Source organism: Pseudophryne corroboree, chromosome 5 (genome assembly GCF_028390025.1).
Source record: "Pseudophryne corroboree isolate aPseCor3 chromosome 5, aPseCor3.hap2, whole genome shotgun sequence".
NCBI classification, from domain to species: domain Eukaryota; kingdom Metazoa; phylum Chordata; class Amphibia; order Anura; family Myobatrachidae; genus Pseudophryne; species Pseudophryne corroboree.
Genome location: NC_086448.1, coordinates 415593640 through 415620925, shown reverse-complemented (window position 1 = coordinate 415620925; position 27286 = coordinate 415593640). Strand labels below are relative to the sequence as shown.

Below are 27286 nucleotides of genomic sequence, written 5' to 3'. Positions count from 1 at the left end.
GCCATTTTAGGGACACAGAGTTGTAATGTTGTGGCGCTGCCGGCACACCACGAGCCTGAATGGGTGAAAGAATTACGTAATAGTATGAATCATATCAGTAAGAGATTGGATAAGTCTGAGTCTCAGGGCTTATTTTTATAAGGAAAAGAAAATTAACATAACTTTCCCTCCTTCTCACGTGCTAAATACTCTTTGAGGAAGTTTGGGCAAACCCTGAAAATACATTTCAGATTCCCAAAAGAATTCAGGTTGCTTATCGCTTCCCGGCAGAGGGCAGGAAAAGATGGGAGTCGCCTCCCGTTCTAGACAGTGCCCTGTCACGTTTAACTAAAAAGGTGATTCTCCCTGCACCTGGGACAACTTCACTAAAGGAGCCGGCAGACCGCAAGTTGGAGACTACGTTGAAATCTATTTACGTGTCCAATGGTACGCTACTCAGGCCCACCATTGTGGGCCTGAGCTACCAAAAAATGATCAGGCAACTTGTCATCTGAAATTGACATGATAGATAGAGACGAGATACTCCTAACCTTAGGTCATATTAAAGACGCTGCTGCATACATGCTAGAAGCCATGAAAGATATTGGGCTCTTGGGTTCAAAAGCCGCTACTATGGCAGTCTCAGCTCGGAGGGCGTTGTGGATTCGCCAATGTAATGCTGACGCAGATTCCAAGAGAAATATGGATGCTCTCCCATATAAAGGTGAGGCCTTGTTTGGAGATGGGCTGGATGCTTTAGTCTCTGCGGCTACCGCATGTAAGTCGACAGTCTTGCCTTATGCTTCTGCGCCGGCAAAAAAGACACATCACTCTCAGATGCAGTCCTTTCGGCCCAACAAATACAAAAAGGGTAAAGGTTCCCCTTTCTTTGCAGGTAGAGGGAGGGGAAGAGGAAAAAAGTCCACAGTGTCTCCAGGAACGCAGGAGCAGAAATCAACCCCTGCTTCTGCCAAATCGGCAGCATGACGCTGGGGCTCCCGTGCGGGAGTCCGCTCGGGTAGGAGCACGTCTGAAACTTTTCAGTCAGCTCTGGGTTCAATCTGGCCTGGACCCATGGGTCTTGCAAATAGTGTCCCATGGATACAAACTGGAGTTTCAAGACACCCCCCCCCCCATGCCGATTTTTCAAATCGACCTTGCCAGCTTCTCTTCCGGACAGAAAAGTAGTAACAGCTGCAATTCAAAAATTATGTCAGCATCAGGTCATTGTCCTGGTACCCTTGTCACAACAGGGAGAAGGTTTTTATTCGAGCCTCTTCGTAGTTCCGAAGCCGGACGGCTCGGTCAGACCAATTTTAAACCTGAAATCTCTGAATCTCTACCTGAAAAGATTCAAGTTAAAAATGGAATCTCTGAGGGCAGTGATTTCCAGTCTGGAGGAAGGGGACTTCATGTCAGTAGACATAAAAGATGCTTACTTGCATGTTCCCATTTATCCTCCTCATCAAGCTTATCTGAGATTCGCAGTACAGGATTGCCATTACCAGTTCCAGACGACGTCGTTCGAACTCTCCACGGCACCGAGGGTATTCACCAAGGTGATGGCAGAGATGATGGTCCTCCTTCGACAACAAGGAGTCAATATCATTCCTTACCTGGACGATCTCCTGATAAAAGCAAGATCCAGGGAACGGTTGGTACAGAACATTGCACTCTCCCTGTCAATACTCCAACAACATGGTGGATCATGAATTTTCCGAAGTCGCAGTTGGAACCGACGACAAGATTGTCCTTTCTGGGGATGATACTGGACACAGAAGTACAGAGGGTATTTCTTCCAGTAGAAAAGGCTCTGGAAATTCAGAGAATGGTCAAACAGATTCTGAAGCCAACAAAAGTGTCGATCCATCAATGCATTCGGTTGTTGGGAAAGATGGTAGCGGCCTACGAGGACATACAGTTTGGCCGATTCCATGCCAGAGTATTCCAGTGGGACCTGTTGGACAAGTGGTCCGGATCCCACCTACACCAGAAGATAATCCTGTCCTCAAAAGCCAGGATTTCGCTCCTGTGGTGGCTACACAGTTCTCACCTATTAGAGGGACGCAGGTTCGGGATTCAGGACTGGGTCCTAGTAACCACGGATGCAAGTCTTCGAGGCTGGGGAGCAGTCACACATGGAAAAAGCTTCCAAGGAAAATGGTCAAGTCAGGAATCCTGTCTTCACATAAATGTTCTGGAATTGAGAGCCATTTAAACGGCCTTCTACAAGCAGGGCATCTTCTTCAAGATCAACCCGTGCAGATCCAGTCGGACAATGTAACAGCGGTCGCGTACATAAACCGTCAGTGCGGAATGAAAAGCAGAGCGGCAATGGCAGAGGTGACAAAGATCCTACTCTGGGCAGAAAGACATGCAAAAGCTCTGTCAGCAATTTTCATTCTGGGAGAGGACAACTGGGAAGCAGACTTCATCAGCAGACAATATCTCCATCCAGGAGAGTGGGGCCTCCACCAAGAAGTCTTTGCAGAGGTGACAAGTCTTTGGGGAGTTCCTCAAGTAGACATGATGGCATCTTGTCTCAACAAGAAGCTTCAGAGATATTGTTCCATGTCGAGAGACCCTCAAGCAATAGCAGTGAATGCACTGGTGTCACAGTGGGTGTCGGTCGGTGTACGTCTTCCCTCCACTTCCACTGATACCAAAAGTTCTCAAGCTCATAAGAAGAACAAGGGTTCGAGCGATCCTCATTGTCCCATACTGGCCAAGGAGGGCGTGGTATCCAGATCTTCAGGAGTTGCTCGTAGAAGATCCTCGGCCTCTTCCTGAGGACCTGCTGCTGCAGGGGCCGTGCGTGTATCAAGACTTACCGCGGCTACATTTTGACGGCATGGCTGTTGAGCGCCGGTACTAGCCCGTAAGGGTATTCCCAAAGAAGTCACCCCCACTCTTATTCAGGCCAGGAAAGGAGTAACGTCTAGACATTACCACCGTATTTGAGAAAATGTGTCTTGGTGTGAATCCAAGAAGGCTCCTACGGAAGAGTTTCACTTGGACGTTTTCTCCATTTTCTGCAGGCGGGTGTGGATGCGGGCCTAAGATTGGGTTCAATCAAGGTCCAGATTTCGGCCTTATTGGTTTTCTTTCAAAAACAATTGGCCTCTCTTCCAGAAGTTCAGACGTTCGTAAAAGGGGTGCTGCACATCCAACCTCCTATTTGTGCCCTTTGGGACCTTTAATGTGGTGTTGCAATTCCTTCAATCGGATTGGTTTGAACCTCTACAGGAGATAAAATTGAAGTTTCTCACTTGGAAAGTGGTCATGCTATTGGCTCTTGGCATCCGCACGGCGGGTGTCTGAGTTGGGGGCCTTGTCTCACAAGAGCCCTTACCTGATCTTTCATAAAGATAGGGCAGAGTTGAGAACTCGCCAACAATTTCTTCCGAAGGTGGTTTCGTCTTTCCATATATAGACCAGCCTATTGTGGTGCCAGTGGCTACTGATAATGCTGATATTGATTACCTTATAACCTTCACTATATGGGTAAGAGACTAAATACGCAATTGGCGTAAGAGATACCGTAAGGGTACGCACTTAGCGTAGCGGACACTTATCTGAGGTCGAGACGCACGAGCGGCACATTCACTCACGGCTAAATGCGTAAGGACGCTATAGGCTGCTGACTAACGTAATTATACGCTACCAGCGTAGCGGACGCTCGAGACCACGAGGAGATCACGAGCGGCGCAGACGCTCACAATATACCAATCAGTAAACCTTGAATGTAACACACAGAAAGGACACTCTTATGCTGTAAACCTTGTTCTGAAACACTGTAGCGATATAACGCTGCTTAACCTTAATAACACTAAAGCTGTTTGAGCGATCGAGACGCTCTTATTACCCTTTGCAATATATTGAACACACAATACCGTGCTAAGGTTTCCAACGCCTTTACTAACAAGAGTTTTAAGTTATATTAAAAGAGAAACAGTTAACAAGTCATACACTACACACTAACATAATTCTAACAGTTTATCTAGACAGAAATATACAATTGTGGCACAATTACATTTAAGGGAAAGGAGAGAGAGAGAGTGGCTTACAATAAACATGAGGTAAAATGGTTGCAGAGAACTTACGCACAAAGGGGAACAATCGCATGCGCCTTCCCGGATATCCAGCTCCCGATTATCAGTGATGAGAACCGTTGAATAGAGTAGAGAATGGAGCTGGCCCAGGTCGGCTTGTCCTTATATACACTGCATACAGTATACTACAAAGGGACCTATAATCTCATTGTTCATTGGACACAGGAATGTCTCCTCGCATCATAACAAAAGGTCATAGGTTAGTTTGAACAGGTGGGCTGTGGCTATTACAATCAGCTCAGGTGGGAGGGAATCTCCGAATTCCCGCCGCATGGATAATGAACTGCAAATATATGAAATGTCCAGAATCTACTAATGGCCATAACTATATGCAGGAGCGATTAATCTGTACCTAACCAACACCGGATTATTGCTATTAAAATACTCTTCGGTTAGGTACCAGACACAACTGTTCTACCTTAATCAGACCCTTTGTACCACATAAAGAGGGATTCCCAAGTCCGTGAACAAGTTACATTAACCAAACTTACATTTATCACTAAAGGGAACATTACCAACAAAACCTGCTATATGAATTTATTTACGAGCGTTTGAGTCGCTCGCTAGACGCGCACAAACTCTACCGTAAGTGCACATACCATGCGCTCGAGCGTACGCTCATAGAAGCGTCGTCACGCATCTGCGAGTATGTGCACGCACGCCAGTGAAAGTGCATGTGCAGCGAGCACGCGCATGAGGTGAATATATGGCAACGTGCAGCGCGATATTTTTCTGACTTTGACAGTCCACCCTTTGGCAGTCACCAATAACTGCCACTTCCTAAAACAGTTCAAAAATAGAAAAATATATGTCATATGTGAATACATTTCTATGATTGGGTAAGGGAGGAGAGAGGAAGGTGGGAAAAAGGTATGACCTAGTGAGATAGTAGAAGTATGTATGTATGAGTCCATGTTTGAGGGGTCATGTATCATCGTGCCGTACGTGTTGTAGATCAAGCTTCGAGGTATTGCGAAGTATACATTTGAATTCCTTCTTATCCCGTATTAAGGGTCTGTGGATGGGCTGTCAAACTTTACCGAGCTCTCTTCGGCTTTTGGTTGTAACAAAATGGGGGAGCACATTTTAGTTGATGATACATGAATGGGGGGGTATGTGATTGCTGATATCTGTGCCTATATTCCCTACCGACTATGTGTGTCATTACCTGAAGGTTGTAGAGATGAAGATAAGAAACAATTATGGTAAATGCAGTGATAAACTATGTGAGTTTAATATACATTTGTTGATTGAAGTCTTGTCTTGTGTCTTGTCTCGATGTACATGTTGACTGTAGTCTCCCGATGCTTTTGCTATAAACGGTGTGCAAAAAGCTTTCTCAATGTCCATAGACTTACAATCTTTAAAGTGTTGGGCTATCGTAAAGTGTAAAAGTCACTAGGGATATTGGGGGGTCTATGGCATTGTCCATCAGTAGTCTGTATAAAAGGTTGTCAAATTCTTCTTCCAAGCGGATGTCTTTGTTCCTTGGAGGAAAACAAAGGAGAAACGGGTGAAAGAAACGGACCGTGGAATCACATTTTCATCACAACATTGTCTCTATCGTTGGGTCATAAATCACATTAGTCGTTGTTATTACAGTGTCCTCACTTCTTAAACTCATCACTCGGGCACTACGTTTACACTTCGTTAAAACCCGAACGCATCTAAATATCAGACCGACCAATATGATGACACCCAGAATACACAAAAGAAATTTCCCTACATCCATGATAATACCTTGGGCCCATTCTCCTAAACCAGAGAACCAATTTCGTGGGTTCAACCATGACACCCAACCGGTCAGCTCATTACCCACAGCGGCGAGGGTGAGATTGTGATTCCTTCGGAACTCCCACTTTAATTGCAAAATGTCATCCATCTTTTGATCTATGACCTCGACCGGGTCCTCAGTGCTGTTTGTAATATACGTGCAACACTTTATTCCATACTGAGTCGCTAGGGTAACACAATACCCGCCCGTCACAGCCGTGAGATAATTGAGAATCATCCTATGCTGAACCAGTTCTGTTTTGTAGGCTTGTAACGCTCTCCCAGTATACCTGAATGTGTCATCATACATTTCAGTGATATTGTCTAATAAATTTGCAAGCGCAGATATATATCTATAATTCATCACTCCTCTGGCGGTACGAGTGATATCTAACGCGAGTAGTATTTGAATCCCGGTGGATTCATGGATCAGGTCAGAGGCCGGATGCTCTGTTCTTTCTATCAAGTGCCGTTTAACGACGTGCTCGTAATGAGTGTGAGTGTAAGGAGCTTGGGCACCACGGTGAATATCTTTCATTTTAGTGTGGGATACAGTCATTGCCTCAGGCAGTACTTTTCCAATATAACATAACCCTTCTGAGTTTGGGGCAAGCCACTTATACGCCTTCCTCCCGCATATGAAATATGCATCATCGGGGAGAACATATGGGACGGAGTGTGACATAACCATATTACAAATTTTCCATATGAAATCTCCTAACCCTAATTCTCCCATCTGTTTAGTACACATATCTGTTTGTACGACATGTGCACAGTATCCTGGTGATACTTCTCCAACTCGCATGGTCCTACTTCCTAAGGTGTACCTATACCGGAAGAATCTTCCATGGTCAGCTATCTGGCGTATAAGTTCTGTGTCTATTGGCAATCTGTCAGCTCTATGTGAGAATGTCATGGTCTGATTACTCCATGACACTTCCCAATTTCCCGGCTTTCGGGGATTGGAAATGTTAAAGCACACTAAGGACCTATCCACATGATATTGGTGGAGCTTCAAACTAGGAGGACTGGAGATATTAAACCTCCTGTCCACCGGCCTCCCACCACTTAGCTCAAGTACCTCTCCTACCGTTAAAGGGAATGGCACTAGCCCTGATTTGCTATGGCCTTGAGGTACTTGAGAGCATACCCAACAGTCTGTCTGATTTAGTACTTTACCCACTAAGGAGTGATAGTCACTCAATGGATGCCTATCCATATGGATATTAAAACTGGATTGACATTTCTTGATGCACCCATCCTCAACTACGTTATTACAATGTCTACAGATGCAGTTTTCTTCAGCTAACAATCCTTCACAATTCCTTTTATGGTCAATGCTATCAGATCGTTTTCTGATACTCGCCTTTATGTTGTTCTTGGAAAACTACGCCTCCATTCTGGTCATCTGAACCCATTCCAGATCCTCTCTCGACTTCCATGGTACTCTCACCGAAACAGACTGCTCTGGTCAACATCATGGTTAACAGGAAAATCCATATCACAATCTCTTGGGGCAAGTCCATCTTAGAGGAGTAAAAGGAGAAAATAAGAAGGGGGAAGGGAAATATGAGGGAGGTGGGAACTGGAGAAAATAACAAATGGGAGAAAGAAATCTGGCTCGACAAGCTTCAGGTCTTATTATCCTCTACGTTCAGGTGTCGTCTCAATCTTCCCCGAACAGACACTCTAGTGATACAACCTCTACCGTCTGTTCTTTGTCACGGGACCTCTCTGGATCCGCAACCTTTTTACAATGAGACGTATGGACCCAAGTCTCTCTCTCGGCAACCTTCAAAGCAGTTGTGCTGGTCAATAAGACTTGATAAGGTCCTTCCCATCTGTCAATAAGGCAACCTGAGCGTAGAAAATTCCGTATCATTACATAATACCCAGGTTCAATGTCATGACAATTACTATCTGGCAGATCAGGAATCACCAACTTCAAATTGTCATTCTGATTTCTTAGCTGTTTACTCATTTTAACCAAGTACTTTACAGTTACTTCATTGTTACACTTCAAATCATCCTGAGGGTTAATCATAACATGCGGTTGTCGACCAAACAGAATTTCAAAAGGAGACAGATTAAGAGGGGACCTGGGAGTGGTTCTGATGCTGTATAATACAATTGGCAAAGCTTCAGGCCACAACAATCCTGTCTCGGTCATTACCTTGCTCAATTTATTTTTAATAGTGCTGTTTACTCTTTCCACCTTCGCACTCGCCTGGGGGCGGTACGGAGTGTGCAGCTTACTATTGATTCCCATTAACTTACACATTGTTTGAAAAACTTCACCTGTAAAGTGGGTACCCCTATCACTTTCAATTATTCTAGGGATACCGTACCTACACACAAATTCCTGCACAATTTTCTTTGCAGTAAATACAGCGGTATTTGTGGCCGCGGGAAATGCTTCGACCCAATTTGAGAACACATCAATACAGACCAAAACATACTTCAAATTCCTACAAGGTGGCAATTGTATGAAATCAATTTGTATTACTTGGAAAGGGCCATCTGTCGGAGGGATATGAGATGGTTCTGTCGGTATTGCCTTTCCGATATTCTTCCTCAAGCAGGTAAGACATGTCATTGCTCTCTTACCCGCATGGGAGGAAAATCCTGGGGCGCACCAATAAGCTCTTACTAGCTTACACATCCCTTCTTTGCCCAGATGAGTCAGCCCGTGTGCTGCTTCCGCTAGACTTGGAAGGTATGCTCTTGGTGCCACTGGTTTACCTTGTCCATCTGTCCAGAGTCCTGAGGACTCCTGGCTATATCCTTTTGACCTCCAGACTGCCTTTTCCTGTGGGGAACACAAGTTTTGCATTTCACACAATTTCTGTGTGTTTACAGTATTGAATACCATCAGTTGTGTGATGTCTGTCTGTCTGGGGGTACCGGCTGCTAACTTAGCAGCTTCATCTGCTCGGCTGTTACCAAGTGATACCGGGTCTTGGCTATATGTGTGTGCTTTACACTTGATAACAGCCACTCTGTCGGGTTCCTGTATCGCTGTTAGAAGTCTTTTCATGTGGGCTGCATGCGCTACGGGTGTACCAGCTGCCGTCATGAAATTTCTGAGGCGCCATAGGGCTCCGAAATCATGGACTACTCCGAAGGCGTACCTAGAATCTGTGTAGATATTGGCTGACTTGCCCTTAGCCAATTCACATGCTCTGGTTAGGGCAACCAGTTCAGCAATTTGTGCTGAGTGAGGTGGGCCTAGCGGTTCTGCTTCTATGGTGCCTTGGTCATCTACGACTGCGTATCCAGTACACAAGTCTCCCGAGTCCGTCTGTCTGTGACAACTACCGTCAGTGTAGAAAGTAAAATCTACATCTTCCAGTGGGTTGTCACTGATGTCAGGCCTTGCCGTGAAATTTTGGGTCAAATATTCCATACAATCATGCATGTCATCTCCTGTATTAAATCCTCCTTCCCCATCACTCTCATCCTCCACCCTTTGTGCCTGTCCAGGCACACCTGGGAGATACGTTGCAGGATTTAATGCACTGCATCTCTTTATGGTGATGTTTACGGGGGCCATTAATGCCAATTCCCATCTTGTAAACCGCGCTGATGAGACGTGCCTGGTTTGGGCAGAATTCAGCAAGGCTGACACTGCATGTGGCGTATGAATTGTGAGGTTGTGTCCTAGCACTACATCTTCGCTTTTTGTAACTAGCAATGCTATCGCTGCAACACTTCGCAAGCATGTGGGGAGGGATCGCGCTACTGTATCTAGCTGAGCGCTGTAGTAAGCTACCGGCCTGCTGGCATCACCATGCTTCTGGGTTAAGACACCTGCTGCGCACCCAGCACTCTCTGTTCCGTATAGCTCAAAGGGTTTCCCATAGTCAGGCATACCTAATGCTGGTGCCTGCGTTAGGCACTGCTTTAGTCTCTCAAATGCCATTTCAGATTCGTCTGTGTGCGAAATCCGGTCAGGTTTACTTGATGAGACCATTTCCTGCAAAGGTAGGGCTAGTATGGAAAAACCTGGGATCCAGTTACGGCAATACCCACACATTCCTAAAAACGTTCTAATCTGTTGGTGGGTTTGTGGCCGTGTCATGTCACGAATTGCTTGAATTCTATCAGCGGTAAGGTGTCTCAGTCCTTGTGTCAGACAGTGTCCCAAATACTTCACCCGGGCCTGGCATAATTGTAATTTGTCCTTGGAAACCTTGTGTCCTGTGTCTGAAAGATGAAACAGGAGCTGTTTCGTATCTTTCAGGGACGCTTCCAGTGAATCTGAACACAGTAGTAAATCGTCTACATACTGTATCAATACTGATCCACTCTCTGGTTGGAAAGACTGTAAACAATCATGCAAAGCCTGTGAAAAGATACTTGGACTGTCTATGAAACCTTGTGGTAAGCGAGTCCATGTATATTGGACTCCTCTGTATGTAAATGCAAATAAGTATTGACTGTCAGGGTGCAGGGGTACCGAGAAGAAATCGGAGCAGAGGTCAATCACAGTGAAAAATTTGGCAGTGGGAGGGATTTGCATTAGGATAACAGCTGGATTTGGCACTACGGGGAATTGACTCTCAACTATTTTGTTGACCCCCCTTAGATCCTACACTAATCTGTAACCCCTCCCCCCACTCTTTTTAACAGGGAAGATGGGGCTATTGGCAGTGCTGGACGTTCTTACCAGAATGCCCTGTTGTAGCAAGCGCTCTATTACAGGGTAAACTCCTAACTCCACCTCTGGCTTCAGAGGGTACTGTGGGATTTTTGGAGCTATCCTACCATCTTTTACTTGCACAACTACTGGGGCTACATTTGCCATCAATCCAGTGTCTTGTCCGTCCTTGGTCCACAGTGAATCTGGTATCTGGGACGTCATTTCGATAATCTTGGACGGACACCTATTTACAATAACAGTGTGTGACATTAATCTTGTTGGGGAGTCTAGCATATCTTGTGCTTCCTGAGCGTGGTTTTCGGGTATGTCCAAGAACACACCTTCAGGAGTACAGTATATGACGCATCCCATTTTGCACAGTATATCTCTCCCTAAGAGATTAGTCGGAGCCGATGCAGCCAGCAGGAAAGAATGCTTGGTATGCAAAGGCCCTATCGTAACCTCTGTTGGTTTGCTTAAAGGGTATTGTCGTACTACTCCTGTTACTCCCATGGCTGGAATTGTTTTACCAGTGGTTCTCATGCCCACGGTCGAATTTATCACTGACTTGGCCGCCCCCGTATCTACAAGGAAATTTAAAGATTTACCAGCTACATCAATTGTAACCTCGGGTTCACTTCCAAGATTCGCAATTAATTTCACTGGCTGCAGATTACAGGTATGGCCACACCCCTATGGTGTGTGGTTACCTCCCTGTATTGCAGTGGCCGCTATTACCTGTGAAGGGGGTAAATGGGGAATACCAGAGACTTGCCAGTCTCGTTTTGGGGGATACCTTCTTGTTTCCCCTGCATGTGGCTCATAACTCCGTTTCTGCGGTCCCTGATCCCAATTTCGTGTGTCATGCCGTTGTATAGGGGGTTGATATGATTTTTGTGCATTTTTCACTCTACAGTCTCGTGCAAAATGTCCCTCTTTATGACAGAAATAACAAGTTACCACATTTGACTTACCCACAGGGGTCGGAGATTTATACAGAGGTTGCCTTGTGGTCAGGGCCTGTATACTTACGGCCATTAACTTATCACTTTGTGACTCCCTGTGTCTGGTGATATTCCGATCGTGATCAATAGCAGCCTCTCTCAAAGTAGCCACCGACAGACCTCACCAACATGGTTGCGTGGTCTGTACCCTCGTCCTCAATACTTCTTTTAAGCCATCCATTAACACAGATACTGCTACTTCTTTATGGTTTACATTTGTCTTAATGTCTTCTATACCTGTATATTTAGCCATTTCCTGTAGTGCCCGATGGAAATAATCAGCAGCGGTTTCTGCCTCTTTTTGTTTAATGAAGAAAATTTTGTTCCATTTGGCAACAGTTGGAAAATACTCTTTTAACTGTAAATTTATCCTCTTTACATTGTCTTGGTTGTACACATCCGTAAGGGGTACATCTTCATCTAATTTACAGTCGGCTAAAAATCTTGCTGAGTCGACATTGGAAGGTAAACATGCCCTCAGCACTATCTGCCAGTCTTTGTTATTGGGCTCTACAGTATTTCCTAGTTCTCTAATGTACTTCTGGCTAGCAACTAGATCTTTTCTAGGATCAGGGAATTCAGACACTATTGCTCTTAATTCCATTCGGGTAAAAGGACAGTGCATGGCGATGTTTCTGATAGGAGTGGCTCCTGAAGCGTCAGTTTTCCCATTTGGCACTGCTATTACCCTAACGGGATTAAGTCCAATAACATCATTCTGAGTAGATTCTACAGCATGTGGTGAAATGGTTTCAGCATAGTGTATGGTGCCGTACTTACCAGTTGATACGACCTCACCTGTCCCTCCGCTAGGGGCCTTTGATGCTAATCTTACGGGTTGGGCCGTGCCCACTGTTGTTTCTGCTATGGTGGCTGCTAGAGAGGGCGCCGATATTGTTGTTGATTCGTCCTCTTGATCACACTCCTGGGGAAAGTTTAAAACAGGGTACAGCTTGCACGGGTTAGTATTTGCATCTATAATCTTGGTTACATTATTCTTAACATTTACACAGTTACTAAGTGCCTGTTTATCATACCCCAGTGTGTCTTTCTCTGCAACCACTCTCTCCCCTGTTATGTATGGTGGCGGCGGCGCGGTGGCTATCAGTTTCCTGATAGGGTTAGATCCGGCCGCCTGAGCCAATCCTCTCTGTATTTCACCCTCCTGTTGCCATAACTGTAAATAGTCATAATGTTTGATCCGTCTCTTTGTAGATTTAATGAGACATATCCTTCTCCTTAGATTTTGTAACACATCTGGGCTAAAACTGCCCACTCTTGGGAACTTCTCCCCGTCATGCACAGTCATTCTTTCCCCATTCATCACATAAAACCTCTGTGTGTGGACCGTATTTCTCACACATTACATACCTTGCCGACCCGATTGGTCGGTTTACTAAATCAACCCGAACCGAGGTTGATCGCCCCCTACCTGAACAACTGGCCCCCATCTCTTGCAGGTGTTGCTTTCACTACCTCTGACCTTCAAATCAGGGTCTTCAGCTAAACCTTACAAAAACCAAGATGTTCGAGATAGGCCGGCGGCGAAGTTTACCGAGTACTCCACTCACTCGCCCACGCCGACCAATACGCCCACACACTGCCTTAGCGCTGGCGTACTCGACCTAGGGCCCCTGCGACCTGAACCTCTATTTACTGGAACATGTGAGTGTGATCCGCAGAGCACTTAACCCTTTCCAGTAACTATTGGTTGTTGGATAGCTCCTGAGTGACCAGCGAACCTCCCTTAAAATAAAAAAAATTACACAAATCACGTTAGAATGTACAAATAGCGTTTATGACCCCTCTAGCGTACGCAAATGGTACTGGGTCAAATTACTAACTAATGCACACAATTACGTGCGGTACAATCGTTCGGCACATAAGCAACTAATCTTATGTGCGGAGCGACCAGTGGAATCGAAAATTGCGGCTGCGAATTCCTTCAGCCTGAGCTTTAATGGCCTATATGGGTTCCGCACCAACCCTTTCTGGTGTTGTGCTGTTTTTATCTATAGCAGACTTCTTAGTCTGCTGTACCTAGACCTCCTGGTCTGTCTGGACCTCCTGGTCTGTTCTACAGTAGACCTCCTGGTCTGCTATACTCTAATGCTCTTTGTATGTTTAACAAGGGATGCCTCCCAAGCCACCATGCATGTCACTTACACGTATGTACCTCACGAGAACTCGATTTCCTGTGGTTCAACCCAAAAATTGTAGAAACTTATATATATATATATATATATATATATATATATATATACACACTCTCACCACATGTACACTTTTTTACTTTTATTTCTGCGCAGAAATCCCTTTCATTCAGTACCACAGTCTAGACCAGATGAGTCGCAAATTAGAGAAGGATCTATTAGCTTAAAATTTTGGACACTAAAATTGACTTGCGCTATTCTCGCGTTACCTCCTTTTCGCCTATTTAAAATAATACTATCGTGTGATTTGTATTATGTGGGCGTACCCAGACGCTCCGTTGCGTAATATACGCTCCGTGCGTCGGCCCTTGTGTTGCGTACACTAGTCTCACCCTTTTGTTAGAGACACGTGTATGCCAGCCGGATATGTCCACAGAAACACAATTAACACGTTTATATCAATGTAGATGATCTTTAACTGTAATCATCTACCGAGCACCACGCAGGTCTTTCCTTATGTCTTTAGGCAAAGCTGTGTGCGTGTTTTACAAATTACCCCTTAATGTATTATTTTTACTCTTTAACTACCAATAGCCACAAATTTTTCTTAGCACGTTATCAATTGTGAAATGGCAACCAGGAGAGTGAGATGTGAAATTACACTAATGAAAAGAAATGCAGATGTATGCGTGCGTGCGTGCGTGCGTACGCAAGACAGAAATGAAACAGGTTTAAAAAGACAATAGCGTACCGTTCTTACCTCCGGGTCCGGATTCCACCAGCACTACTACGACGTAGCGAAACAGACGCTTATCTAGTCAGCACCACTGTATCCCTCACCACCAATACGGATACGAAAGGATACTGCGTTCCCGCCCTTTGCTGACAGATAAAGTCTGTGTTCGCTAGCGCAGATGGATGTGTGGAGGACGGATGAGGCCCCAATTGATAATGCTGATATTGATTACCTTATAACCTTCACTATATGGGTAAGAGACTAAATGCGCAATTGGCGTAAGAGATACCGTAAGGGTACGCACTTAGCGTAGCGGACACTTATCTGAGGTCGAGACGCACGAGCGGCACGTTCACTCACGGCTAAATGCGTAAGCACGCTATAGGCTGCTGACTAACGTAATTATACGCTACCAGCGTAGCGGACGCTCGAGACCACGAGGAGATCACAAGCGGCGCAGACGCTCACAATATACCAATCAGTAAACCTTGAATGTAACACACAGAAAGGACACTCTTATGCTGTAAACCTTGTTCTGAAACACTGTAGCGATATAACGCTGCTTAACCTTAATAACACTAAAGCTGTTTGAGCGATCAAGACGCTCTTATTACCCTTTGCAATATATTGAACACACAATACCGTGCTAAGGTTTCCAACGCCTTTACTAACAAGAGTTTTAAGTTATATTAAAAGAGAAACAGTTAACAAGTCATACACTACACACTAACATATAATTCTAACAGGTTATCTAGACAGAAATATACAGTTGTGGCACAATTACATTTAAGGGAAAGGAGAGAGAGAGAGTGGCTTACAATAAACATGAGGTAAAATGGTTGCAGAGAACTTGCGCACAAAGGGGAACAATCGCATGCGCCTTCCCGGATATCCAGCTCCCGATTATCAGTGATGAGAACCGTTGAATAGAGTAGAGAATGGAGCTGGCCCAGGTCGGCTTGTCCTTATATACACTGCATACAGTATACTACAAAGGGACCTATAATCTCATTGTTCATTGGACACAGGAATGTCTCCTCGCATCATAACAAAAGGTCATAGGTTAGTTTGAACAGGTGGGCTGTGGCTATTACAATCAGCTCAGGTGGGAGGGAATCTCCGAATTACCGCCGCATGGATAATGAACTGCAAATATATGAAATGTCCAGAAACTACTAATGGCCATAACTATATGCAGGAGCGATTAATCTGTACCTAACCAACACCGGATTATTGCTATTAAAATACTCTTCGGTTAGGTACCAGACACAACTGTTCTACCTTAATCAGACCCTTTGTACCACGTAAAGAGGGATTCCCAAGTCCGTGAACAAGTTACATTAACCAAACTTACATTTATCACTAAAGGGAACATTACCAACAAAACCTGCTATATGAATTTATTTACGAGCGATTGAGTCGCTCGCTAGACGCGCACAAACTCTACCGTAAGTGCACATACCATGCGCTCGAGCGTACGCTCATAGAAGCGTCGTCACGCATCTGCGAGTATGTGCACGCACGCCAGTGAAAGTGCATGTGCAGCGAGCACGCGCATGAGGTGAATATATGGCAACGTGCAGCGCGATATTTTTCTGACTTTGACACTACTGACACCTTCACTGCATCTTGATGTGGTTAGAGCTTTGAAAATTTGTCGCAAGAACAGCTAGGATTTGGAAAACAGAGGCTCTGTTTATCCTGTATGCTCCCAACAAGATTGGGTGTCCTGGTTCTAAGCAGACCATTGCGCGCTGGATCAGATTGACTATTCAGCACGCTCATTCCACGGCAGGATTGCCGATACCGAAGTCAGTAAATGCCCATTCTATTAGAAATGTGGGCTCATCCTGGGCGGCTGCCCAGGGGGTCTCGGCGTTACAACTTTGCCGAGCAGGAGCAAACACGTTTGCAAAGTTTTACAAGTTTGACACCTTGGCCGATGAGGACCTCAGGTTTGGTCAATCGGTGCTGCAGGGTCATCCGCACTCTCCGGCCCGTACTGGAGCTTTGGTATAACCCCATGGTACTGAAGTGGACCCCAGCATCCTCTAGGACAGAGGTTCCCAAACGGTGTGCCGTACCCTCGGTTGGTGGTCCTGGACCAATTCAAATTATTCATCGCCTATATCAGTGGTTCTCAAACTCTGTCCTCAGGACCCCACACGGTTCATGTTTTCCATGTCACCCAGCAGGTGCACTGTGCATCACCAACTGTCACATTTTAAAAATCTACAGGTGATCTGCAAAACATGAACTGTGCGGGGTCCTGAGGACCAAGTTTGAGAACCTGTGGTCTATATAATAGGCAAAACCAGTGCTGGTGGCTGCCAGTCATAAAATATCTGGCCAAACAGAAGCAAATCTTGTCCCACAGAACTGACCCTAAGGATGACATATAAACGCGATCTACTTAATTTAATATTTCTTTCTAAATTTCTCAATAAGAAATTTTTGACCTTGGGGTGCCGTGAAAAAATTCTGATATTCTAGGGCGCAGTGATTCAAAAGTTTGGAAACCACTGCTCTAGGACGTATGAGAAAACAGGATTTTAATACCTACCGGTAAATCCTTTTCTCCTAGTCCGTAGAGCAGGGGTGGGGAACCTCAGGCCCGAGGGCCGTATAAGGCCCTCAAAGCCATTTGATCCGGCCTAGCCAGGCTCACCTAAACAAGAGGAGATGCAGAGCGCCTGCTGAGATTTTACCACCAGCGGGCGCCCGGCTCCTCAGCAGCAGCCAGAGGCAGGAGCTCACTCCTGAGCTCCAGCTTCTTGCTCAGGCAGTGTACATGTGTGGCTGTGCGGCGCTATGGGAGAGACGTCATGACATCTCCCATAGTTTCGAGGAGAGGGGGGCCAACGGTCCGGAAGCAGGAGCAGGGCTGGTGAGCATTGTGTTTTTTTTTCTTTCTTTGTATGTGTGTGTGTGTGTGTGTGTGTGTGTGTGTGTGTGTGTGTGTGTGGTAAGCGGCACTACTAGGGGGCATATTTAATGGGGCATAACTACAGGGGGCATATCTAATGGGGCATAACTACAGGGGGCATATTTAATGGGGCCTAACAACTGACGGGGCATATCTAATAGGCCAAAACAACTGACAGTGGGCATATCTAATGGGCATAACTACTGACTGGGGGCAGGCTAATTTTTAAGTTGATGATTTTTGTATGTCCCTCGAAGGATTTTATAAATATCCAAATGGCCCTTGGTAGAAAAAAATTTCCCCTCCCCTTGCCGTAGAGGATGCTGGGCACCTGACCCAGTGCGTACTTTACCTGCAGTTGTTAGTTTTGTAGTTACACGAGTGTTGTGTTAAGATTATTTTCAGCATGTTGCCGAAATTGGTCATGCCCGTTGGCATGTGTTAAGTTGAATGCCATGTTGTGCGGCATGGTTGAGGTGTGAGCTGGTATGAATCTCACCATTAGTTTAAAAGTAAATCCTTTCCTCGAAATGTCCGTCTCCCTTGGCACAGTTCCTATACTGAGGTCTGGAGGAAGGGCATAGAGGGAGGAGCCAGTTCACACCCTTGAAAAGTCTTAAAGTGCCCATGGCTCCTGCGGAACCGTCTATACCCCATGGTACTGAAGTGGACCCCAGCATCCTCTACGAAGTAGGAGAAAAGAATTTACCGGTAGGTATTAAAATCTTGTTATTTTCAGTTTTAAAATGGCCAGCCAGTAAAATCTGCAGCCATTATTAATGTGTAACAGTATGTACCACTTGTTGTAGCGATTTAGTATTAGCAAAGCTTTATTAAAATAGAAGATAAAAGTAGATATAATAAGCTATGTAATTTCAGCCTTACCTTGTCTGCCAAAACTTGAAAGCATGGCTAGCCACTACAATTGTCCAGTGGTCATTAGATAAATCACTTTACCTTTTTCCAATCACGTAACCTTGCACTGGCGGGGCTCTATAGATTAGTTTAACTGTTGACTAAACAACAAAGAACATCTATTCAAAACTAACGCAACACATTTTTTATGGTATACTGTGCATGGACTTGAAATTTAAACTAGTGATGGCCATCAGAGGCTCTACCATCATTTGGTAGCTTATTCAATCCATCGACAGAAAACCATTTATGATCAGCCATCGATGGTTGAGTGCTGCACATGTGCAGACTTTGTCCATCGGCACTGTGCCACCAATGTTTTCCCTCAGCAACGGGAGCCACCATTGATGGTGCAGCATCATTGCAAAAATCACATGCCATTGGCCATAGACCACTGATGCTAATGGGCAGCCCTATTCAGAGGTCACGTATGACCAAAATGATTTAAAAAAAAAAAGTAAAAATCAATATTTACTACTACGCTTGCGCATTTGTAGTTCAATTGCTGATGGGTGTGTAGGAGATGGCACTTGAATTGCAATATATATTTCTTTTACGTCCTAGAGGATGCTGGGGACTTCGTAAGGACCATGGGGTATAGACGTGCTCCGCAGGAGACATGGGCACCTAAAAGAACTTTTAGTATGGGTGTGCACTGGCTCCTCCCTCTATGCCCCTCCTCCAGACCTCAGTTAGATCTTGTGCCCAGAGGAGATAGGGTGCATTACAGGGAGCTCTCCTGAGTTTTCTGTAAAAGAATTTTGTTAGGTTTTTTTATTTTCAGGGAGCTCTGCTGGCAACAGACTCCCTGCATCGTGGGACTGAGGGGAGAGAAGCAGACCCACTTCTTAAGAGTTAAGGGCTCTGCTTCCTTATCTACTGGACACCATTAGCTCCATAGGGAGTCGTAACACAGGTCTCACCCTGGGGTTCGTACCGGAGCCGCGCCGCCATCCTCCTCACAGATGCCGGAAAAAAGAAGCCGGGAGAGTATGAGAAAAATAAGAAGACGTCAGGCGGCAGAAGACTTCAGATCTTCCTGAGGTAAGCGCGCAGCAGTAAGCTACGCGCCATTGCTCCCACACAACACACACACACACATGGCACTGATGGGTGCAGGGCGCAGGGGGGGCGCCCTGGGCAGCAATAAACCTCGTTTTGGCACAAAACTATGTTGTTAGGCTGCGGAGGCAGTAAATGAACGATCCCCCGCCATTATTTCAAATATAGAAGCGGGACCGAAGCCTGGCGCTGGAGGGGGCGGAGCTTGATCCCTCAGCACTAACCAGCGCCATTTTCTTCACAGAGGCTGCAGAGAACGCTGGCTCCCAGGACACTCCCCTGCTGAACACATCAGAGGGCTGGAAAAAGGAGAGGGGGGCACATTATTGGCGCAGTGAGTTGGGAAAGCAATATATATATTATATAAAAGCGCTATCTGGGGTTTTTTCTCCAGGGTCAGTTTGGCGCTGGGTGTGTGCTGGCATACTCTCTCTGTCTCTCCAAAGGGCCTGCTTTAGGGAATTGTCCCCTTATAGCTATATCCCGGTGTATGGGGTGTCGGTACGTGTGTGTCGGCATGTCTGAAGCGGAAGGCTTATCCAAAGAGGAGGTGGAACAGATGAGTGGTGTGTCCCAGTCGGCGGTGCCAACTCAGGATTGGATGGATATGTGGCATATGTTGAATACAAGTGTAGCTTCACAGCATAAGAGGCTGGACAAAGCAGAGTCCAGGGTGTCAACAGGTGGTCAATCTACGTATTTCACCGACTCACAGGACCCATCGGGGTCTCAGAAACGTCCCTTCTCACAAATAAGGGACACAGATACCGACACGGACTCTGATTCCAGTGTCGAATATGATGAAGTAAGATTGCACCCTAGGGGAACAAAAAGTATTCAGTGCATGATTCTTGCAATAAAAGATGTTTTACATATCACTGATGTACCCTTGGTGCCCGACACGAGGATAAACACGTTTAAGGAGAAGAAACAGGTTATAAACTTTCCTCCTTCCCATGAACTTAATGAGATATGTGAAGAAGCTTGGGAAACTCCAGATAAGAAGCTGCAGATTCCCAAAAGGATTCTTATGGCGTACCCTTTCCCTACACAGGACAGGGTACGTTGGGAATCCTCTCCCACAGTGGACAAGGCCTTAACACTCCTGTCCAAGAAGGTGGCGCTACCGTCCCCTGACACAGCGGCCCTCAAGGACCCTGCGGACGGCAGGCAGGAGACTACATTAAAGTCGATTTACACACATACTGGTACTTTACTGAGACCGGCAATTGCGTCGGCATGGGTATGTAGTGCAGAAGTAGCTTGGACAGATACCCTGTCAGCTGACCTTGATATGGATACCATTTTGTTAACATTAGCTCATATTAAAGATGCAGTCTTATTTCTCTATCGTCCTAAGTGGATGCTGGGGTTCCTGAAAGGACCATGGGGAATAGCGGCTCCGCAGGAGACAGGGCACAAAAGTAAAGCTTTTACAGGTCAGGTGGTGTGTACTGGCTCCTCCCCCTATGACCCTCCTCCAGACTCCAGTTAGATTTTGTGCCCGGCCGAGAAGGGTGCAATTCTAGGTGGCTCTCATAAAGAGCTGCTTAGAGAGTTTAGCTTAGGTTTTTTATTTTACAGTGATTCCTGCTGGCAACAGGATCACTGCAACGAGGGACAGAGGGGAGAAGAAGTGAACTCACCTGCGTGCAGGATGGATTGGCTTCTTGGCTACTGGACATGAAGCTCCAGAGGGACGATCACAGGTACAGCCTGGATGGTCACCGGAGCCACGCCGCCGGCCCCCTCACAGATGCAGCCTGGATGGTCACCGGAGCCACGCCGCCGGCCCCCTCACAGATGCTGAAGCAAGAAGAGGTCCAGAATCGGCGGCTGAAGACTCCTGCAGTCTTCTTAAGGTAGCGCACAGCACTGCAGCTGTGCGCCATTTTCCTCTCAGCACACTTCACACGGCAGTCACTGAGGGTGCAGGGCGCTGGGGGGGGGGCGCCCTGGGAGGCAAATGAAAACCTTTAAAAAGGCTAAAAATACCTCACATATAGCCCCAGAGGCTATATGGAGATATTTACCCCTGCCTAAATGTACTAAATAGCGGGAGACGAGCCCGCCGGAAAAGGGGCGGGGCCTATCTCCTCAGCACACGGCGCCATTTTCTGTCACAGCTCCGCTGGTCAGGAAGGCTCCCAGGTCTCTCCCCTGCACTGCACTACAGAAACAGGGTATAACAGAGAGGGGGGGCAAAATAAATGGCAATATATAAATATAAAAGCAGCTATAAGGGAGCACTTAATCATAAGGCTATCCCTGTCATATATAGCGCTTTTTGGTGTGTGCTGGCAGACTCTCCCTCCTGTCTCCCCAAAGGGCTAGTGGGTCCTGTCTTCGTATAGAGCATTCCCTGTGTGTCTGCTGTGTGTCGGTACGTGTGTGTCGACATGTATGAGGACGTTATTGGTGTGGAGGCGGAGCAATTGCCAAATATGAGGATGTCACCTTCTAGGGGGTCGACACCAGAATGGATGCCTTTATTTGTGGAATTACGGGATAGCGTCAACTCGCTTAAGCAGTCGTTTGCCGACATGAGGCGGCCGGACACTCAATTAGTGCCTGTCCAGGCGCCTCAAACACCGTCAGGGGCTGTAAAACGCCCCTTGCCTCAGTCGGTCGACACAGACCCAGACACAGGCACTGATTCCGGTGGTGAAGGTGACGAATCAACCGTATTTTCCAGTAGGGCCACACGTTATATGATTTTGGCAATAAAGGAGATGTTACATTTAGCTGATACTACAGGTACCACTAAACAGGGTATTATGTGGGGTGTGAAAAAACTACCAGTAGTTTTTACCGAATCAGAAGAATTAAATGACGTGTGTGATGAAGCGTGGGGTGCCCCGATAAAAAACTGCTAATTTCAAAGAAGTTATTGGCTTTATACCCTTTCCCGCCAGAGGTTAGGGAGCGCTGGGAAACACCTCCTAGGGTGGACAAAGCGCTAACACGCTCATCAAAACAAGTGGCGTTACCCTCTCCTGAGACGGCCGCACTTAAAGATCCATCAGATAGGAGGATGGAAAATATCCAAAAAGGTATATACACACATGCAGGTGTTATACTACGACCAGCTATTGCGACTGCCTGGATGTGCAGTGCTGGGGTAGTTTGGTCAGAGTCCCTGATCGAAAATATTGATACCCTGGACAGGGACAATATTTTACTGTCGTTAGAACAAATAAAGGATGCATTTCTTTATATGCGTGATGCACAGAGAGATATCTGCACACTGGCATCACGGGTAAGTGCTATGTCCATTTCGGCCAGAAGAGCTTTATGGACACGACAGTGGACAGGCGATGCGTAGAGGAGTTATTTGGGGTCGGTCTATCGGATTTGGTGGCCACGGCTACGGCCGGGAAATCCACCTTTCTACCTCAAGTCACTCCCCAACTGAAAAAGGCACCGACCTTTCAACGCAGCCCTTTCGTTCCTTTAAAAATAAGAGAGCAAAGGGCTATTCATATCTGCCACGAGGCAGAGGACGAGGGAAGAGACAGCAACAGGCAGCTCCTTCCCAGGAACAGAAGCCCTCCCCGGCTTCTACAAAAGCCTCAGCATGACGCTGGGGCTTCGCAAGCGGACTCGGGGGCGGTAGGCGGTCGTCTCAAGAATTACAGCGCGCAGTGGGCTCACTCGCAGGTAAATCCCTGGATCCTGCAGATAATATCTCAGGGGTACAGGTTGAAATTAGAGACAGAGCCACCTCGCCGTTTCCTGAAGTCTGCTTTACCAACGTCCCCCTCAGAAAGGGAGACGGTTTTGGAAGCCATTCACAAGCTGTATTCTCAGCAGGTGATAGTCAAGGTACCTCTTCTACAACAAGGGAAGGGGTATTATTCCACTCTTTTTGTGGTACCGAAGCCGGATGGCTCGGTAAGGCCTATTCTAAATCTGAAGTCCTTGAACCTGTACATAAAGAAGTCCAAGTTCAAGGTGGAGTCACTCAGAGCAGTGATAGCGAACCTGGAAGAAGGGGACTTTATGGTATCCTTGGACATCAAGGATGCGTATCTCCACGTTCCAATTACCCCTCACACCAGGGGTACCTCAGGTTCGTTGTACAAAACTGTCACTATCAGTTTCAGACGCTGCCGTTTGGTTTGTCCACGGCACCTCGGGTCTTTACAAAGGTAATGGCCGAGATAATATTTCTTCTTCGAAGAAAAGGCGTATTAATTATCCCATACTTGGACGATCTCCTAATAAGGGCAAGGTCCAGAGAACAGCTAGAGATGGGTTTAGCATCAAGAGGTGCTAAAGCAGCACGGATGGATTCTGAATATTCCAAAATCCCAATTAATGCCGACAACTCGTCTGCTGTTCCTGGGGATGATTCTGGACACAGTTCAGAAAAAGGTTTTTCTTCCCGAAGAAAAAGCCAAGGAGTTATCTGACCTGGTCAGGAACCTCCTAAAACCAGGAAAGGTGTCTGTACATCAATGCACAAGAGTCCTGGGAAAAAATGGTAGCTTCTTACGAAGCAATCCCTTTCGGCAGATTCCATGCAAAGGGATCTGTTGGACAAATGGTCAGGGTCGCATCTTCAGATGCACCTGCGGATAACCCTGTCGCCGAGGACAAGGGTATCCCTTCTGTGGTGGTTGCAGGAGGCTCATCTATTGGAGGGCCGCAGATTCGGCATGCAGGATTGGATCCTGGTGACCACGGAGGCCAGCCTGAGAGGCTGGGGAGCAGTCACACAGGGAAGAAATTTCCAGGGAGTGTGGTCGAGCCTGAAAAAGTCTCTTCACATAAGCATTCTGGAACTAAGAGCAATCTACAATGCTCTAAGCCAGGCGGAACCTCTGCTTCAAGGAAGACCGGTGTTGATCAAGTCGGACAACATCACGGCAGTCGCCCATGTAAACAGACAGGGCGGCACAAGAAGCAGGAGGGCAATGGCAGAAGCTGCCAGGATCCTTCGCTGGGCGGAGAATCACGTGATAGCACTGTCAGCAGTATTCATCCCGGGCGTGGACAACTGGGAAGCAGACTTCCTCAGCAGACACGACCTTCACCCGGGAGAGTGGGGACTTCATCCAGAAGTTTTCCACATGCTATTAAACCGTTGGGTAAAACCAATGGTGGACATGATGGCGTCTCGCCTCAACAAAACACTGGACAGGTATTGCGCCAGGTCAAGAGATTCGCAGGCAATAGCTGTGGACGCGCTGGTAACACCTTGGGTGTACCAGTCGGTATATGTGTTTCCTCCTCTGCCTCTCATACCAAAGGTATTGAGGATTATACGGCAAAGAGGAGTAAGACTAGTGGCTCCGGATTGGCCAAGAAGGACTTGGTACCCGGAACTTCAAGAGATGGTCACGGACGATCCGTGGCCTCTACTTCTGAGAAGGGACCTGCTTCAGCAGGGTACTTGTCTTTTTCAAGAATTACCGCGGCTGCGTTTGACGGCATGGCGTTTGAATGCCAGATCCTAAAAGGAAAAGGCATTCCAGAAGAAGTCATTCCTACCTTGATAAAGGCAAGGAAGGAAGTCACCGCGAAGCATTATCGCCGTATTTGGCGAAAATGTGTTGCGTGGTGCGAGCAGCGGAGTGCTCCGATGGAGGAATTTCAACTGGGTCGTTTTCCTACATTTCCTGCAATCAGGATTGTCTATGGGTCTCAAATTGGGATCTATTAAGGTTCAAATTTCGGCCCTATCAATATTCTTCCAAAAAGAATTGGCCTCAGTCCCTGAGGTCCAGATTTTTATCAAAGGAGTACTGCATATACAGCCTCCTGTGGTGCCTAAGGTGGCACCGTGGGATCTAAATGTAGTTTTAGATTTCCTCAAATCCAATTGGTTTGAACCACTAAAGAATGTGGATTTGAAATATCTCACATGGAAAGTGACTATGTTACTGGCCCTGGCTTCGGCCGGGAGAGTATCTGAACTGGCGGCTTTGTTTTATAAAAGCCCTTATTTAATTTTCCATTCGACATAGGGCAGAGCTGCGGACGCGTCCGCATTTTCTCCCTAAGGTGGTATCAGCGTTTCACCTGAACCAGCCTATTGTAGTGCCTGCGGCTACAGACGACTTGAAGGACTCCAAGTTGTTGGACGTTGTCAGAGCCTTAAAAATATACATTTAAAGGACGGCTGGAGTCAGAAAATCTGACTCGCTGTTTATACTGTATGCACCCAACAAGTTGGGTGCACCTGCTTCTAAGCAGTCGATTGCTCGTTGGATTTGTAACAAAATTCAACTTGTACATTCTGTGGCAGGCCTGCCACAGCCTAAATCTGTTAAGGCCCATTCCGCAAGGAAGGTGGGCTCATCTTGGGCGGCTGCCCGAGGGGTCTCGGCATTACAACTCTGCCGAGCAGCTACGTGGTCAGGGGAGAACACGTTTGTAAATTTTTACAAATTTGATACCCTGGCAAAGGAGGACCTGGAGTTCTCTCATTCGGTGCTGCAGAGTCATCCGCACTCTCCCGCCCGTTTGGGAGCTTTGGTATAATCCCCATGGTCCTTTCAGGAACCCCAGCATCCACTTAGGACGATAGAGAAAATAAGAATTTACTTACCGATAATTCTATTTCTCGGAGTCCGTAGTGGATGCTGGGCGCCCATCCCAAGTGCGGATTATCTGCAATACTTGTACATAGTTATTGTTAACTAATTCGGGTTATTGTTTAGGAAGCCATCTTTCAGAGGCTCCTCTGTTATCATACTGTTAACTGGGTTTAGATCACAAGTTGTACGGTGTGATTGGTGTGGCTGGTATGAGTCTTACCCGGGATTCAAAATCCTCCCTTATTGTGTACGCTCGTCCGGGCACAGTACCTAACTGGAGTCTGGAGGAGGGTCATAGGGGGAGGAGCCAGTACACACCACCTGACCTGTAAAAGCTTTACTTTTGTGCCCTGTCTCCTGCGGAGCCGCTATTCCCCATGGTCCTTTCAGGAACCCCAGCATCCACTACGGACTCCGAGAAATAGAATTATCGGTAAGTAAATTCTTATTATATGAGGGATGCTCAAAGAGACATTGGATTACTGGGTTCAAGAGCCAATGCTATGGCTATATCGGCGAGAAGAGCCTTATGGATCCGCCAATGGACGAGGGATGCGGACTCAAAAAAGCATATGGAGGTTTTACCTTATAAAGGTGATGTATTGTTTGGGGACGGTCTCGCGGACCTGGTTTCCACAGCTACCGCGGGTAAGTCTACCTTTTTACCTTTTGTACCCCAACAGCAAAAGAAACCTCCACAATATCAGATGCAGTCCTTTCGGTCGCATAAATCCAGAAGAGGTTGGGGCTCCTCTTTCCACGCCAGAGGTAAGGGTAGAGGCAAGAGAACACCTGCTGCAGCTAGTTCCCAAGAGCAGAAGTCCTCCCCGGCTTCCGCTAAGTCCACCTCATGACGCTGGGGCTCCCCTGCGGGAGTCCACACCGGTGGGGGCATGCCTTCGACTATTCAGCCTAGTCTTGGTTCAGTCAGACGTGGACCCTTGGGTGATTGAAATAGTCTCCCAGGGCTACAAGCTGGAGTTCGAAGAGGTGCCCCCACGCCGATTTTTCAAGTCGGCCTTACCAGCTTCTACCCCAGAGCGGGAAGTAGTGTTAAATGCAATTCAAACACTGTGTCAACAGCGAGTCATTATCAGGGTTCCCCTGAGCCAACAGGGAAAAGGGTATTATTCAACCCTATTTGTGGTCCTGAAGCTGGATGGTTCGGTAAGGCCCATTTTAAATCTAAAATCCCTGAACCTGTATTTGAAAAGATTCAAATTCAAGATGGAATCGCTCCGAGCGGTGATAGCCTGCCTGGAAGAGGGGGATTTTATGGTGTCACTGGACATAAAGGATGCTTACCTTCATGTCCCCATATATCCCTCTCATTAGGAGCACCTGAGATTCGCGGTACAGGATTGTCATTATCCGTTTCAGACGTTGCCGTTTGGGCTTTCAACGGCCCCGAGGATTTTCATCAAGATAATGGCGGAAAT

General features: G+C 46.6%; 1 protein-coding gene across 2 annotated transcripts in view; it reads left to right on the top strand.

Moving 5' to 3' along the window:
- LOC134927808 (uncharacterized) overlaps positions 1-27286 on the top strand; it is a 510851-nt gene that overhangs the window by 453950 nt on the left and 29615 nt on the right. The window lies entirely within an intron of this gene.